The sequence below is a fragment of the Somniosus microcephalus genome, chromosome 12 (assembly GCF_052327205.1).
Source record: "Somniosus microcephalus isolate GS21.2 chromosome 12, FLI_Smic_1.0, whole genome shotgun sequence".
Taxonomy (NCBI): domain Eukaryota; kingdom Metazoa; phylum Chordata; class Chondrichthyes; order Squaliformes; family Somniosidae; genus Somniosus; species Somniosus microcephalus.
The window spans coordinates 63,730,716-63,748,672 of record NC_140998.1 but is presented as its reverse complement, the minus strand read 5'-3'; the positions used below and the strand labels follow the sequence as shown (position 1 = coordinate 63,748,672).

Below are 17,957 nucleotides of genomic sequence, written 5' to 3'. Positions count from 1 at the left end.
CCTCATCCGCGTCCGCGAAAGGGACGAGTGGAAGACGGCATTCAACACACCTACTGGGCACGATGAGAACCTGGTTATGCCTTTTGGATTGACCAACGCCCCTGCTGTGTTCCAGGCGCTCATCAATGACGTTCTCCGAGACATGCTGAATCGCTTTGTTTTTGTCTACCTGGATGACATTCTTATTTTCTCCAAAACTCTTCACGATCATGTCCAGCATGTAAGACAAGTCCTGCAACTTCTGCTTAACAACCTCTTGTTTGTCAAGGCTGAGAAGTGTGAGTTTCGCGTTTCCATGGTTTCATTTCTGGGCTTCATCATCTCCAGCGGCAACATCCAAATGGACCCTGGCAAGACCCAAGCTGTCCGAGATTGGCCACCACCCACCTCTCTCAAACAGGTGCAACGTTTCTTGGGGTTTGCTAACTTCTATCGGAGATTCATCAGAAACTTCGGCACCATTGCTGCCCCTCTCAACGCCCTCACCAAGACCGCCTCTACCCGGTTCAGTTGGTCCGCTGAGGCTGCGCAGGCTTTCGAGGATCTCAAGCGGCGCTTCACGTCTGCTCCTGTCCTCGTGATTCCGGATCCCTCACTCCCCTTCATTGTCGAGGTGGATGCCTCGGATATAGGAGTGGGCGCCGTTTTATCCCAACGGTCTAACGACAACAAACTGCACCCTTGCACCTTTTTCTCTCGCCGACTCACTCCCGCTGAACGAAACTACGATATTGGGAACAGGGAATTACTTGCAGTTAAATTGGCACTGGAGGAGTGGAGACATTGGTTGGAGGGGTCTAAACACCCGTTCATTGTCTGGACTGACCATAAGAATCTGGCCTATATCCAGGAGGCCAAACGACTTAACTCTCGTCAAGCTCGCTGGGCACTGTTTTTTAATCGTTTTGACTTTGTCCTGTCATACCGTCCAGGATCCAAGAATCTCAAGCCTGATGCTCTCTCCAGGCAATTTGATCCACCCGAGCGGGAGAGACAACCAGAACCTATTATTTCTACTTCTCGAATTGTAGCACCGGTTCGCTGGGGGATCGAGACGCTGGTCAGAAAGGCGCAACAGAGGGAGGCAGACCCTGGCAACGGCCCACCCGGTCGCCTTTTTGTCCCCAACATGACTCGCTCACAAGTCCTGCAGTGGGGGCATTCGTCGCGACTCACCGGTCATCCAGGCACATCCAGGACGCTGGAGTTTCTTCGCAGAAGGTTCTGGTGGCCCACCATGGAGAAGGATGTAAAGGCATTCGTGGCAGCTTGTGCCATTTGTACACGAAACAAGAACCCTCGTTCACGCCCCCAGGGTTTGCTGCATCCTCTCCCCATTCCCACTCGCCCCTGGTCACACCTCTCGGTGGATTTCATCACAGGCCTTCCACCATCTCAAGGCAACACTGTCATTCTGGTCATCGTAGATCGCTTCTCCAAAGCCTGTCGCTTTCTGCCCTTGCCCAAGCTTCCCTCAGCTCAAGAGACAGCCGAGCTCATGGTCCAGCATGTTTTTAGGTTGTTCGGTTTGCCCCTTGACATCGTTTCTGACCGTGGTCCACAATTCGCCTCCTGGTTTTGGAGAGCCTTCTACAAGCTCATTGGAGCTACTGTCAGTCTTTCCTCGGGTTTCCACCCTCAGTCGAACGGTCAAACAGAACGGATCAACCAAGACCTGGAGACGACCCTGAGGTGTCTCGTGTCCACTGACCCTGCGACCTGGAGTCGTCACATCGTCTGGGCTGAGTACGCGCACAACACGTTGCGCTGCTCCCCCACAGGACTGTCGCCGTTCGAGTGCCAGTTCGGTTTTCAGCCTCCACTGTTCCAGGAGCTCGAGGTGGGGGTTCCGTCCGCGGAGAAGTTTGTCCAGCGTTGTCGGCGGACCTGGAGGAGAGCGCGGCTGGTCTTACAACGAGCTTCTCGACAACGGCAGATCCAGGCCAACAAGCGGCGCAGACCGGCTCCTTCATTCCGTCCTGGTCAGAGGGTCTGGCTTCCTACGCAGGATCTCCCGCTGCGAGTGGAGTCCCGCAAGCTGGCGCCCCGTTTCATCGGTCCCTTCATGGTGTTGAGGAAGGTCAACCCGGTGTCCTACCGTCTCCAGCTGCCCCGCTCCATGCGGATTCATCCTACCTTCCATGTCTCCCGGCTTCAGCCAGTGGCCAGCAGTTCCCTGGTGCCCGCCACGAGGCCTCCTCCTGCTCCCCGCATCATCGACGGCCAGCCTGCTTACACGGTCCGTCGCCTGATGGACTCTCGCTGGGTTCGCGGGGGCCTCCAGTTCCTGGTGGACTGGGAGGGATATGGTCCGGAGGAACGCTCTTGGGTCCCGGACCGGGACATCCTGGATTGCGATTTAGTACGGAATTTTTTTCGTCGTCACCATGGGCCTTCTGGGGGAACGTCAGGGGCCGTTCCTAGGGGGGGGGGTCCTGTAAGGAATGACCCAGATTCTGCCTCGCCTTGCCACCAGAGGGCTCCATGAACTCTCTTAATTGTGTCCTTCTTTATTCATTATTGTATTCACCTGTGCATTGTTAGATACCTACTATTTAAGTGGTGTTCACTTTATGTTCATTGCTCAGTCTTGAGTTTCACTGCCTGGTGATACCTCTTGCTGGCCTGCTAGCCTGTATTCTGTGCTGTTGTTATTTTGTTTATGTCAAGTAAAGTCTACCTTTGTTTTGCAACCTAACCTCTGCCTCAGTTTGCCTTACTGCAGTTAGGTCCACTGAGTTCCGGTCCTTACAGATACTGCACCACCGCCGCCGCTGCTGCGCCGGTCAGAAAGGCTTACGAGGCCTCCTGATAGACTGACATACATGAACTAGTAGTGCACTTCACCCCGCCAGACTCAATTTTAAACAAGGGGTGAATGTGGTAAACCACTTTTATTGTTACACTGTTGTTATCACCTACACAAGGTTACCTCTTGCCTCGCACGCTGTTATACCTGGGCATACCTCAGCTGACTCCGCCCATGGCTCCGCCTGTTTGCCCAGGTATAAAGGTGATTGCTTGGCTAGTATTCTTCCTTGCTGGAGCCGATCACCCATGAGGGTGGGCTCTGTTATTTAGCCAATAAAAACCTATAGTTACTATCTTAACTCGTCGCTTTTCATGGAATGAATTGATAGGTATATCAACCACCACCTCAGTACTACCCATCTGACAGTGCAGCGCTCCCCCAGTACTGATCCTCCGACAGTGCAGCGCTCCCCCAGTACTGATCCTCCGACAGTGCAGCGCTCCCCCAGTACTGATCCTCCGACAGTGCAGTACTCCCTCAGTACTGCCTCTCCGACAGTGCAGCACCCCCTCAGTACTACCCCTCTGACAGTGCAGCGCTCCCCCACTACAGACCTCTGACAGTGCAGCACTCCCTCTGTACTGACCCTCCGAAAGTGCAGCGCTACTTTAGTACTGCCCCCTACGACGGTGTGGCCCTCCCTCAGCACTGCCCCTCCGACAGTGCAGCACTCCCTCAGTACTGCCCCTCCGACAGTGCAGCCCTCCCTCAGTACTGCAACTCCGACAGTGCGGCGCTCCATCAGCACTGCCACTCCGACAGTGCAGTGCGCCCTCAGTACTGCCCCATCAACAGTGCAGTACTCCCTCAGTACTGACCCTCCGACAGTGCGGCGCTACCTCAGTACTGCCCCCCGACACTGTGGCGCTCCCTCAGTACTGACCCTCTGACAGTGCGGCCCTCCCTCAGAACTGCCCCTCCGACCGTGCAGCGCTCCCTCAGCACTGCCCCTCCGACAGTGCAGCGCTCCCTCAGTACTGCCCCTCCGACAGCGCAGTGCTCCCTCAGGACTGCCCTGCCGACAGTGCAGCGCTCCCTCAGTACTGCTCCTCTGACCGTGCAGCGCTCCCTCAGTACTGACCCACCGACAGTGCAGCGCTCGCTCAGTACTGAGCCACCGACAGTGCGGCGCTCCCTCAGTCGTGACCCTCCAACAGTGCAGCACTCCCTCAGTACTGTCCCTCTGACAGTGCAGCACTCCCTCAGTACTGCCTCTCTGACAGTGCAGTGCTCCCTCAGTACGGCCCCTTCGACAGTGCAGCGCTCCCTCAGTACTGACCCACCGACATTGCAGAGCTCCCTCAGTACTGCACATCTGACAGTGCGGCGCTCCCTCAGTACTGACCCCCAGACAGTGCGACGCTCCCTCAGTACTGACCATCCAACAGTGCAGCACTCCCTCAGTATTGCACCTCCGACAGTTTGGCACTCCCTCAGTACTGCCCCTCCAACAGTGCAGCGCGCCCCCAGTACTGACCCTCCGACAGTGCAGCACTCCCTCAGTACTGACCCTCTGACAGTACGGCACTCCCTAAGAACTGTCCCTCGACAGTGCAGCGCTCGCTCAGTACTGCCCCTCCGACAGTGCAGCACTCCATCAGTACTGCCCCTCCGACAGTGCTGCGCTCCCACAGCACTGCCCCTCCGACAGTGCAGTGCTCCCTCAGTACTGCCCCGCCGACAGTGCAGCGCTCCCTCAGTACTGCTCCTCCGACAGTGCAGTGCTCCCTCAGTACTGACCCCCCGACAGTACAGAGTTCCCTCAGTACTGCCCCTCCAACAGTGCGGCGCTCGCTCAGTACTGAGCCGCCGACAGTGCAGAGCTCCCTCAGTAGTGACCCTTAGGCAGTGCAGCACTCCCTCAGTACTGCCCCTCCGACAGTGCAGCACTCCCTCAGTACTGCCCCTCCGACAGTGCGGCGCTTCCTCAGTACTGCTCCTCCGACAGCGCAGAGCTCACTCAGTAACGCCCCTCCGACAGTGCGGCACTACCTCAGTACTGCTCCTCCGACAGTGCAGCGCTCCCTCAGCACTGCCCCTCCGACAACGCAATGCTCCCTCAATACTGCCCCTTCGACAGTGCGGCACTTCCTCCATATTGACCCTCCGACAATGCAGCGCTCCATCAGTACTGACCCTCCGACAGTGCGGTGCTTCATCGGTACTGCCACTTCGACAGTGCGGCGCTCCCTCAGTACTACCCCTTCGACCGTGCAGCGCTCCCTCAGTGCTGCCCCTCCAACAGTGCGGCACTCGCTCAGTACTGACCCACCGACAGTGTGGTGCTCCCTCAATACTGCCCCTCCAACAGTGCGGCGCTCCCTCATTCCTGCCCCTCCGACAGTGCAGCGCTCCCACAGTACTGACCCTTCGACATTGCGACGCTCCCTCAGTACTGACCCTCTGATAGTGTGGCGATCCATCAGTACTGCCCCTCCGACAGTGCGGCACTCCCTCAGTACTGACACTCCGACAGTGCAGCGCTCCATCACTACTGACACTCCGACAGTGCGGCGCTCACTCAGTACTGATGCTCCAACAGTGCTGTGCTCCCTCATTGCAGCCCCTCCGACAGTGCGGTGCTCCCTCAATACTGCCCCTCCGACAGTGCGGCACTCCCTCAGCATTTCCCTCCGACAGTGCAGAGCTCCCTCAGTACAGATCCTCCGACAGTGCAGCACTCCCTCAGTACAGGCCCTCCAACAGTGCGCCGCTCCCTCCGCACTGCCCCTCCGACAGTGCAGTGTGTCCTCAGTACAGCCCCACCGACAGAGCGGCACTCCCTCAGTACTGACCCTCCGACAGTGCAGTGCTCCCTCAGTACTGCCTCTCCGACACTGCAGTGCTACCTCAGTATTGCCCCTCCGACAGTGCGGCACTCCTTCCGTACTGCCCCTCTCACAGTGCTACGCACCCTCAGTACTGACACTCCAACAGTGCGGCGCTCCCTCACTACTGACCATCCGACAGTGCAGCATTCCCTCAGTACTGACCCTCTGACAGTGCAGTGCTCCCTCAGGACTGCCCCTCCGACAGTGCGGCGCTTGCTCAGTACTGACGCTGCAACAGTGCAGTGCTCCCTCATTACTGACACTCCGACAGTGCGGCGCTCCCTCAATACAGCCCATCCGAAAGTGCGGCACTCCGTCAGTACTGACGCTTCGACAGTGCGGCGCTCCCTCTGTACTGCCCCTCTGACATTCCGGCGCTCCCTCAGTACTGCCCCTCTGACATTAGAGCGCTCCCTCTATAAAGCCCATTCGACAGTGCGGCACTCCCTCAGCGCTGCCCCTCTGACAGAGCAGTGCTCCCTCAGTACTGCCCCTCCGACAGTGCGGCGCTCCCTCAGTACTGACCCTCCGACAGTGTGGCGCTCCCTCAGCACTGCCCCTCCGACAGTGCAGAGCTCCCTCAGTACTGATGCTCCAACAGTGCGGCACTCCCTCAGCATTTCCCTCCGACAGTGCAGCACTCCCTCAGTACTGCCCCTCTGACAGTGCAGCATTCCCTCAGTACTGCCTTTCTGACAGTGCAGTGCTCCCTCAGTACGGCCCCTTCGACAGTGCAGCTCTCCCTCAGTACTGACCCACCGACATTGCAGAGCTCCCTCAGTACTGCCCATCTGAAAGTGCGGCGCTCCCTCAGTACTGACCCTCAGACAGTGCGACGCTCCCTCAGTACTGACCCTCCAACAGTGCAGCACTCCCTCAGTATTGCACCTCCGACAGTTTGGCACTCCCTCAGCACTGCCCCTCCGACAGTGCAGCACTCCATCAGTACTGAACCTCCGACAGTGCAGCGCTCCCACAGCACTGCCCCTCCGACAGTGCAGCGCTCCCTCAGTACTGCCCCGCCGACAGTGCAGCGTTCCCTCAGTACTGCTCCTCCGACAGTACAGAGTTCCCTCAGTACTGCCCCTCCAACAGTGCAGCGCTCGCTCAGTACTGAGCCACTGACAGTGCAGAGCTCCCTCATTAGTGACCCTCCAGCAGTGCAGCACTCCCTCAGTACTGCCCCTCCGACAGTGCAGCGCTCCCTCAGTACTGCCACTCCGACGGTGCGGCACTCCCTCAGTACTGCCCCTCCGACAGTGCGGCGCTTCCTCAGTACTGCCCCTCCGACAGTGCAGTGCTCCCTCAGTACTGACCCACCGACAGTGCAGAGCTCCCTCAGTACTGCCCCTCCGACAGTCCGGCGCTCCCTCAGTAGTGACCCTCCAACAGTGTAGCACTCCCTCAGTACCGCCCCTCCGACAGTGCAGCTCTCCCTCAGCACCTTCCCTCCGACAGTGCAGCGCTCCATCAGTACTGATCCACCGACAGTGCAGAGCTCCGTCAGTATTGCCCCTCCGATGGTGTGGTGCTCCCTCAGTACTGACCATCAGACAGTGCAGCGCTCCCTCAGTACTGACCCTCCAACAGTGCAGCGCTCCCTCAGTACTGCTCCTCCGACAGCGCAGAGCTCACTCAGTAATGCCCCTCCGACAGTGCGGCACTACCTCAGTACTGCTCCTCCGACAGTGCAGCGCTCCCTCAGCACTGCCCCTCTGACAATGCAGTGCTCCCTAAGTACTGCCCCTTCGACAGTGCGGCACTCCCCCCATACTGACCCTCCGACAATGCAGCGCTCCATCAGTACTGACCCTCCGACAGTGCGGTCCTTCATCGGTACTGCCCCTTCGACAGTGCGGCGCTCCCTCAGTACTGCACCTCTGACCGTGCAGCGCTCCCTCAGTACTGCCCCTCCAACAGTGCGGCACTCTCTCAGTACTGACCCACCGACAGTGTGGTGCTCCCTCAGTACTGACCCTCTGATAGTGTGGCGATCCATCAGTACTGCCCCTCTGACAGTGCGGCGCTCCCTTAGTACTGGCACTCCGACAGTGCAGCGTTCCCTCAGTACTGCCCCTCTGACAGTGCGGCGCTCGCTCAGTACTGATGCTCCAACAGTGCAGTGCTCCCTCATTGCAGCCCCTCCGACAGTGCGGTGCACCCTCAATACTGCCCCTCCGACAGTGCGGCACAACCTCAGCATTTCCCTCCGACAGTGCAGAGCTCCCTCAGTACAGATCCTCCGACAGTGAAGCACTCCCTCAGTACAGGCCCTCCGACAGTGCGGCGCTCCCTCCGCACTGCCCCTCCGACAGTGCAGTGTGTCCTCAGTACAGCCCCACCGACAGAGCGGCCCTCCCTCAGTACTGACCCTCCGACAGTGCAGTGCTCCCTCAGTACTGCCCCTCCGACACTGCAGTGCTCCCTCAGTACTGCCCCTCCGACAGTGCGGCGCTCCTTCCGTACTGCCCTTCTCACAGTGCTACGCTCCCTCAGTACTGACAATCCAACAGTGCGGCACTCCCTCAGTACTGACCATCCGACAGTGCAGCATTCCCTCAGTACTGACCCTCTGACAGTGCAGCGCTCCCTCAGTACTGCCCCTCCGACAGTGCAGCGCTCCCTCAATACAGCCCATCCGACAGTGCGGCACTCCATCAGTACTGACGCTTCGACAGTGCGGCGCTCCCTCTGTACTGTCCCTCCGACATTCCGGCGTGTAAGATTCGCGAAATTTTCATTAAATAATCACGCAGGAATTTAGGGTTAATAAAACAGCTTTATTGACCAAAAGAAGCTTGTACAGAGAAACCTTTGATAAAAGGGCACACAAAATCGCCGCCGGACCTCGTGACCAGCTTCTGGGACCATTTGAATTTCTGTTACTGCAAGCCAGACAGGCTTGTGGATTGAGGACATTAAAAGCCCGCGGAAACCAGTTTCGGGAAGCCGAAACTCATGGAACTGAGTATACATATTGATTAGATTATAAGTACAGGACAGATTTGGGTAGCAGGATGAGACCCATCAAGAAATGGGCGGACAATTGAACGAACACTTTATCCCATTTACTGTACAAAGAGAAGCCGTTTAACAGCCATCAAGGGCAATCTCCAGACTGATCAATATACAAACCGAGTTACGGTGACAAAGCAAAGACATTATCGGCCCAGGAAGGCCAGTTAAGCTATCACCGACTCCCGTTATGAAGACAAAACACCCCTGCAGAGAGTTCTGCCCGCCAAAATTATTACAAAGACAGGACTATGATTTGGCGGGAGATAAGAATGTTCCAAAAAGGTATAACTGTGGATTGAAAAAGTCCATCAGTAGTTTCCCTTCTTGAACGCTTCAGAAACGCTTCGGAGTAGCTTCGGAACTTCTACGGTACTTCTTCAACTTCTTTGGTGAAACGCTTCGGGACCATCAGAGACCTTCACACAGCACTTCGGTTCGGAACGTGTTCGGTGTTCGGGCAGGCAAGGCCTGACCACGACGAGAAGACGACGAGAAGATTTCGGCTTGGAAGCCAGCTCGGCCAGACAAGGCCCGGCCACGACGGGAAGACGACAAGGGTGGCCCGGGTACTTTTGTCGGGAGATCATCGACGACCCAGGCCGAAGAAGAAGACACCCTGTACCCCAGCTCTGCTTCAAATCAGAAGGACAATTATGACTGTATAAAGAAAGCTTTTTGGGACCAGCGTCCCGCCCCGGGGAAGACCATCGGGAGATCGACGACCCAGGCCGGAGAAGAAGACTCAGGGCCCAGCACTCCAGCGTCTCAACATCACATCGGCGAGCGCTCATCGCAGGGGAACCAAGAGGAAAACAAGCTGCGCCAGAATCTTCCAAACCCACGTGACGACGGAAAGCTGTGTCGAAAGGCTGTAAACCCTGTTAAGTCTGTTAATTATTTAGTTAATTAAGACACAGACTAATGAGTAACAATACAAACAGGTCTTTACTGGTTGGAGGTAGGGACTATACTGAATACAAGATTACTGCACAGTGCTTATATACCGGTGTGTTCACCCCCGGTATTACGTCTACAGCAGCCTGAGAAAGTAGTACATCTCTTAAGGTGGAACAGGCTTAAGCTCTCTTAAGGTGGAACAGGTTACATACACAACACTCCTCCCTTCTTAGCTTTATAGTCATCCCCCCATTTAACATAACGTAATAACATATATACATATATAACTTCATGTTTAACGTAACATATCACAGATTCAGTCTCTGCGGAAAACAGTTCACAGATTCAATCTCTGTGGTGTAGTCGGTTCACGTTACTCATTCAATAGTCCTTTCATGGATTTAACAGCTTGAACTTCCGAACTGATTTGGCTCCGTTCGGAGGGACCACGTGTGTGATCTGGTAGAGGTGATAATGGTTCAGATGGGTCATCTTCTGTTTTTCCTTTTCCTTTTCTGCTTCTTGGAGACTCTCTGGGCTCCATTGTCAGCTGCCACAGCTGCCAGCTGCATGCGCAGTTCCTCCTTCTCTTCCTCCTGTTTCCGTCGTAGAGCCAGCTTCTCCCGATGTTCCGTAGAATTTTGGTGCTCCTCCATGATTTCTGCACTTTGGGAGTCGAAGTTACAAGCTGGGCAGGACAGGACATCGTAATATTCAGTGTCGTCCACCAGGTCATGGTAATATTCGGTGTCGTCCTGAGCTAGACCAGTGAGAGGGTCGTCTATTTCCTCCATACCCAGCTGGACATTAGCCAGCTCTTGTTCCAAATCCAGACATCTTTCCTGAAGAGACTTCTTCATGTGTACCTCTGCATCCAGCTTTTTCTGGGCTTTCAGCAAGTCATTTACTAGTGACCTCATTTGTGATTTTAATACTTCAACTTCCTTTGGAGATTGATTGATCGGACTATGCAATCCCTCTACCGGAGCAGCTGTTTCAGCGGTCTGTTGCTCTACATTGACGTGAGTCAGCGTACTTTTGGCATCCAATGGCTGCTCTGTTGCAGTCGTTTCAGTCTGTGTCGTCACATCAGCCATCTCAATGACTTTTGAGAGCTCCGAACCCTTTTCCTTTGAAGATCGCAGCTCGTGTTCAAGTTTTTCCCATTTCAGAGTCTTGTCCCTCAGCATATGAAGGAGTTGGCTGACCGTTAACTCTTCTGACACCAGATTATGGCACGCACCTTCAGAACCTGAATCAGCTTTGATTCGTTCGGCCTCCTCGCGCAGATGGTTGGTGTGCTCCTGCTCCATTTTCTCCATCAGTTGCTTCTGTTGACTTTCCAGATTCTCCCACTCTGTAACAAAGAACTTTTTTATTTCATTCATCTCTTGCTCAAAACGGCGAATCATTTGTTCTAATTGCTGTTGTAGTTTGAAATGGAGTTGAGTTCGAGCCCAGTGTCCCTCAAAAATGTGCATATCAGTAGACTTGACAGACTCAGAATTCTCTGTTAAACTATGTTGTTGTTGCTCAGTGGAATTCTGTGCTGAAACTTTGTCTTTTGCACATGGGTTGGTCTTACCATCATCAGTTCTAGAGTCTGGGCTGATTATCTGCACCGAGTTCTCACTCTTTATGGCTTTTAGCGAATGCCAGTCCATATTTATGTTTCTAAACCACTCCCGGCCTAGTAGTGATGGACCTCCCTCCGGTAGCACATATAAGTCCATTATTTGACTTCCTTCGCCCTTGTTGGCCACTGCAACCTTTATTGTCCCGATGGAGTACACTCTCTGCCCCGTGTAGGTTGTCAATATAATCTCCGTATCCTGTAGGGGAATATGTTGGAATAACCTTCTGTAATCTTTCTTATTCATGACCGACAATGCCGATCCAGTGTCCAATTCCATTTTTACTTGGACTCCTTCTATCTGAAGAGTAACCCAAATTGTCTGGAGGTCTGCACCCTTACCAACGTTGAGTACCCTTAAGCTAGCCAGTTCAATACTGCTTAAGCCAGCCAGTTCATTACTGCTAGCGTCTGAATCGGACTCCTGTTCGGCCACCTTGTGTACCTTTGCGTATTTCCCTTGTGGTGACTTCTTGTTGCTGGTCTTCTTCCCTGACCTGCATACTCTAGCTATATGTCCAAGCCTACCACATGTTCTGCATTCTTGGTTTTTAAACCAACACTGGTTCTGATCATGCGTTGTCTTTCCACAACGATAACATTTAACAGAACTCACACCCAATTTGTGTGCACTGAGCTCCGGTGACCGTAGCTGCATTACTGCCGTGCCTCTCGCTGCGGCTTCGTGTGCTGCTGCCATAGTGACCGCCTTCTCAAGCGTCAGCTCATTCTCCTCGAGCAGTCGCTTTTGTGTATCCTGTTTAAATAAACCACACACAAATTTATCTCGTAGTGCTTCTGTCAGTCCCGTTCCAAACTGACAATATTTCGCTAACTTACGTAATTCCATCAAATATTCAGCATTGCTTTCATTCTGTAGCTGCCTTCTGTCGTAAAATTTAAATCGTTCCGCTAGCATCAGCGGCGTGGGGTTTAGATGATCTTTCAGGACAGTAACAATCTCATCGAACGTCTTATCCGCCGGTTCAACTGGTGATAACAGGTGTTTCAATTGCCCGTATGTCTTCGCACCCATTAAATTTAATAATGTTAGAGCTTTATCTTGGTCACGAATTTTATTGGCCTTACAATAATTTTTTACTCTTTCAACATATATGGCCCAATCTTCGAGGTCACTATCAAAGGTGCTAATATTCCCGTGTTTAGGCATTGTAGATTTGCAATTTCTCAGATTTTATTTTCTTTACTTGTTATCAAAGATGGCGGCTTCCCGCTCTTGCCGTCGTCCTCCGCCCACAAAATGGCGGTTTTCCCACGCTTGGCGGTCTTCACCCGTCCCCCGACGCCGTCTCCCTTCAGCCCCCGATTGCGGCCCTTATCTTCGCCGCGATCGCCCGAGTGCGGCCCTTATCAGCGGATGCGATCGATGGCCCGGCTGCGCCTCGCACTTGAAAGCGGCCCGGCCCTTATCAGTGCTTGCGATCGATGGCCCGGCTGCGCCTCGCACTCCAAAGCCCTTATCTCCCGATCGCGATCGATGGCCCGTGCTTTTCACCGCGGCTCTCACGCCTTCAATTTCTGCAGCCGCTGCCCTTTCAGCCCGAGTGCGGCCCTTATTGGTGGTTGCGATCGATGGCCCGGCTGCGCCCCTCACTTCAAAGCGGCCCGGCCCTTATCTGCCGATCGCTATCGCCCTGTACCTCTGTCTTCCCCAGCCCTGTCTTCTACTCCGGTTCACAAGCTGATGGAGGCTTCAGGGTCCTAATGCCTGTCGCTTCCAGTGGGGTGGTGTGGTTTGAAACCTCTCTTCAACCACCGTGGAATAACTGCCGCAGGGTAAGAACCTGACTCGTCGCCAGTGTTAAGTCTGTGAATTATTTAGTTAATTAAGACACAGGCTAATGAGTAACAATACAAACAGGTCTTTACTGGTTGGAGGTAGGGACTATACCGAATACAAGATTACTGCACAGTGCTTATATACCGGTGTGTTCACCCCCGGTATTACGTCTACAGCAGCCTGAGAAAGTAGTACATCTCTTAAGGTGGAACAGGCTTAAGCTCTCTTAAGGTGGAACAGGTTACCTACACAACAAACCCCTTTTCGCAATTCTTAAAGTGGTGAGCATGATCCCGAGTTCCTCAAATCGAAACTTAGTTAGGTCTAAGGGAGGGGGTTAAGGGTAGTTGTAATGTGTTACCCCTTTTACGATGTGCCATGTGTTCCCCATTTCCAGAGAGTTAAGTTTATAGATGTGTGCATGCTTGTAGTTGCTTTAATCTGTGCATATGACATGTATTTTATAATGCTGCAAACTGTTCAATAAAGGCATCCATTTCGTGCTATTCGACCTGGTCTATTGAGCTTTTCTGCACTACAGCTCCCTGCACCTAAGTCCAAGGTCGAGAACCGTAGGGGCGAGTGGGTCGAACCACTCACGGGTAATTATTGCAAGAAGCCTGGCAGGAGACCAGAGCAAGCAAGAGAAACCCCCTACAGGCGCTCCCTCAGTACTGCCCCTCTGACATTAGGGCGCTCCCTCTATACAGCCCATTCGACAGTGCGGCACTCACTCAGCGCTGCCCCTCCGACAGAGCAGTGCTCCCTCAGTACTGCCCCTCCGACAGTGCGGCGCTCCCTCAGTACTGATCCTCCGACAGTGTGGCGCTCCCTCAGCACTGCCCCTCCGACAGTGCAGAGCTCCCTCAGTACAGATCCTCCGACATTTCAGCACTCCCTCAGTACAGCCCCTCCGACAGTGCGTGCTCCCTCAGCACTGCCCCTCCGAAAGTGCAATGCATCCTCAGCACTGCCCCTCCGACAGTGCAGAGCTTCCTCAGTACAGATCCTCCGATAGTGCAGCACTCCATCAGTACAGCCCCTCCGACAGTGCGGCGCTCCCTCAGCGCTGCGCTTCCGACAGAGCAGTGCACCCTCAGTACTGCCCCTCCGACAGTGCGGCGCTCCCTCTGTACTGCCCCTCCAACAGTGCGGCGCTCCCTCAGTACTGCCCCTCTGACATTAGGGTGCTCCCTCAATACTGCCCCTCCGACAGTGCGGCACTCCCTCAGTACAGCCCCTCCAACAGTGCAGCACCCCCTCAATACTGCCCCTCCGACAGTGCAGTGCTCCCTCTGTACTGCCCCTCCGACTGTGCGGCGCTCCCTCAGTACTAACCCTCAGACAGTGCAGTGCTCCCTCAGAACTGACCCTCTGACAGTGCGGCGCTCCTCAGTACTGCCCCTCCGACAGTGCAGCGCTCCCTCAGTACTGCCCCTCCGACAGTGCAGGCCTCCCACAGTATAACCCCTCCGACAGTGCAGCACTCCCTCAGTACTGCCCCTCCAACAGTGCAGCACTCCCTCAATACTGCCCCTCCGACAGTGCAGCGCTCCCTCTGTACAGGCCCTCCGACAGTGCGGCGCTCCCTCAGTACTGACCCTCCAACAATGCAGCGCTCCCTCAGTACTGCCCCTCCGACAGTGCGGCGCTCCCTCAGTACTGCCCCTCTGACAGTAGGGTGCTCCCTCAATACTGCCCCTCCGACAGTGCAGGCCTCCCCGTGTACAACCCCTCCGACAGTGCAGCACTCCCTCTATACTGCCCCTCCGACAGTGCAGTGCTCCCTCTGTACTGCCCCTTCCGACAGTGCTCGCTCCCTCAGTACTGACCCTCCGACAGTGCGGCACTCCCTCAATATTGCCCCTCTGACAGTGCAGCAATCCCTCAGTACTGCCCCTCGGACAGTGCAGCGCTCCCTCAGTACTGACCCTCCGACAGTGCAGCGCTCCCTCAGTACTGCCCCACCGACAGTGCGGCGCTCCCTCAGTACTGCCCCTCTGACACTACTGTGCTCCCTCAGTACTGCCCCTCTGACAGTGCGGCGCTCCCTCCGTACTGACCCTCTGATAGTGCAGCGATCCAGCAGTACTGCCCCTCCGACAGTGCAGCGCTCCCTCAATACAGCCTATCCGACAGTGCGGCACTCCCTCAGCACTGCCCCTCCGACAGTGCAGAGCTCCCTCAGTACAGATCCTCCAACAGTGCGGCGCTCCCTCAGCACTGCCCCTCCGACAGTGCAGTGCGTCCTCAGTACTGCCCCACCGACAGAGCGGCGCTCCCTCAATACTGACCCTCCGACAGTGCGGCGCTCCCTCAGTACTGCCCCTCTGACAGTAGGGTGCTCCCTCTGTACTGCCCCTCCGACAGTGCGGCGCTCCCTCAGTACTGCCGCTCCGACAGTGCAGTGCATCCTCAGTACATCCCCACCGACAGAGCGGCCCTCCCTCAATACTGACCCTCCGACAGTGCGGCGCTCCCTCAGTACTGACCCTCTGACAGTGCAGCACTGCCTCAGTGCTGCCCATTCGACAGTGCGGCGCTCCCTTGGTACTGCCCCTCCGACAGTGTGGCGCTCCCTTGGTACTGCACCTCCGACAGTGCGGCACTCCCTCAGCATTTCCCTCCAACAGTGCAGAGCTCCCTGAGTACAGATCCTCCGACAGTGCAACACTCCCTCCGCACTGCCCCTCCGACAGTGTAGTGCGTCCTCAGTACTACCCCACCGACAGAGCGGCCCTCCCTCAGTACTGACCCTCCGACAGTGCAGCATTCTCTCAGTACTGACCCTCAGTGCAGCAATCCCTCAGTACTGCCCCTCCGACAGTGCAGCGCTCCTCAGTACTGCCCCTCCGACAGTGCGGCGCTCCCTCGGTACTGCCCCTTCTACAGTGCGGTGCTCCCTCAGTACAGCCCTTCCGACAGTGCAGCGCACCCTCAATACTGCCCCTCCGACAGTGCGGCACTCCCTCAGCATTTCCCTCCGACAGTGCAGAGTTCCCTCAGTACAGATCCTCCGACAGTGCAGCACTCCCTCAGTACAGGCCCTCCCACACTGCGGCGCTCCCTCCGCACTGCCCCTCCGACAGTGCAGTGCGTCCTCAGTACTGCCCCACCGACAGAGCGGCCCTCCCTCTGTACTGACCATCCGACAGTGCAGTGCTCCCTCAGTACTGCCTCTCCGACACTGCAGTGCTCCCTCAGTACTGCCCCACCGACAGTGCGGCGCTCTTTCCGTACTGCCCTTCCGACAGTGCTACGCTCCCTCAGTACAGCCCATCAAACAGTGCAGCACTCCCTCAGTACAGCCTCTCTCACAGTGCGGTGCTCCATCAGCACTGCCCCTCCGACAGTGTAGTGCGTCCTTAGCACTGCCCCACCGCCAGAGTGGCCCTCCCTCAGGACTGACCCTCCGACAGTGCGGCACTGCCTCATTACTGACACTCCGACAGTGCGGTGCTCCCTCAGTACTGCCCCTCCGACAGTGAGGCGTTCCCTCAATACTGCCCCTCCGACAGTGCGACGCTCCCTCAGTACTGCTCCCGACAGTGCAGTGCTCCCTCAGTACTGCCCCTCCGACGGTGCAGCGCTCCCTCAGTATTGCCCTTCCGACAGTACGGCGCTCCCTCAGCACTGCCCATATGACAGTGCGGCGCTCCCTCAGTACCGCCCCTCCAACAGTGCGTTGCTCCCTCCGTATTGCCCCTCCGACAGTGCGGCACTTCCTCAGTACTGCACCTCCGACAGTGTGGCACTCGCTCAATACTGACCCTCCGACAGTGCAGCGCTCCCTCAGTATTGCCCCACCGACAGTGCGTTGCTCCCTCCGTATTGCCCCTCCGACAGTGCGGCGCTTCCTCAGTACTGCACCTCCGACAGTGCGGCGCTCCCTCAGTACTGACCCTCCGACAGTGCGGCGATCACCCAGTACTGCCCCTCTGACAGTGCAGCGCTCCCTCAGTAATGCCCATCCGACAGTGCAGCACTGACACTCCGACAGTGCGGCATTCCCTCAGTACTGACCCTCCGACAGTGCAGCATTCTCTCTGTACTGACCTTCAGTGCAGTAATCCCTCAGTACTGCCCCTCCAACAGTGCAGCGCTCCTCAGTACTGCCCCTGTGACAGTGCGGCACTCCCTCGGTACTGCCCCTTCGACAGTGCGGTGCTCCCTCAATATTGCCCCTCCGACAGTGCGGCGTTCCCTCAATACTGCCCCTCTGACAGTGCGGCGTTCCCTCAATACTGCCCCTCTGACAGTGCGGCACACCCTCAGTACTGCCCCTCCAACAGTGCGGCACTCCCTCAGCACTGCGCCTCCGACAGTGCAGCACTCCCTCAGTACTGCCTCTCCGACACTGCAGTGCGTCCTCAGTACTGCCCCTCCGACAGTGCGGTGCTCATTCCGTACTGCCCTTCCGACAGTGCTACGCTCTCTCAGTACTGACAATCCAACAGTGCGGCGCTCCCTCAGTACTGACCATCCAACAGTGCAGCATTCCCTCAGTACTGACCCTCTGATAGTGCAGCGATCCATCAGTACTGCCCCTCTGACAGTGCGGCGCTCGCTCAGTACTGATGCTGCAACAGTGCGGTGCTCCCTCATTACTGACACTCCAACAGTGCGGCGCTCCCTCAGCACTGCCCCTCCGACAGTGTGGCGCTCCCTCAATACAGCCCATCCAACAGTGCAGCACTCCCTCAGTACAGCCTCTCCGACAGTGCGGCGCTCCCTCAGCACTGCCCCTCCGACACTGCAGTGCGTCCTCAGTACTGCCCCTCCGACAGTGCGGCGCTCCTTCCGTACTGCCCTTCCGACAGTGCTACGCTCTCTCAGTACTGACAATCCAACAGTGCAGCGATCCATCAGTACTGCCCCTCCGACAGTGCGGCGCTCGCTCAGTACTGATGCTGCAACAGTGCGGTGCTCCCCCATTACTGACACTCAGGCAGTGCGGCGCTCCCT

General features: G+C 56.2%; 1 pseudogene; it reads left to right on the top strand.

Moving 5' to 3' along the window:
• The first annotated feature begins 1,237 nt into the window (after nucleotides 1-1,237).
• The window catches only part of LOC147109235 (uncharacterized), a 110,301-nt pseudogene continuing 93,581 nt past the window's right edge, over nucleotides 1,238-17,957 (top strand).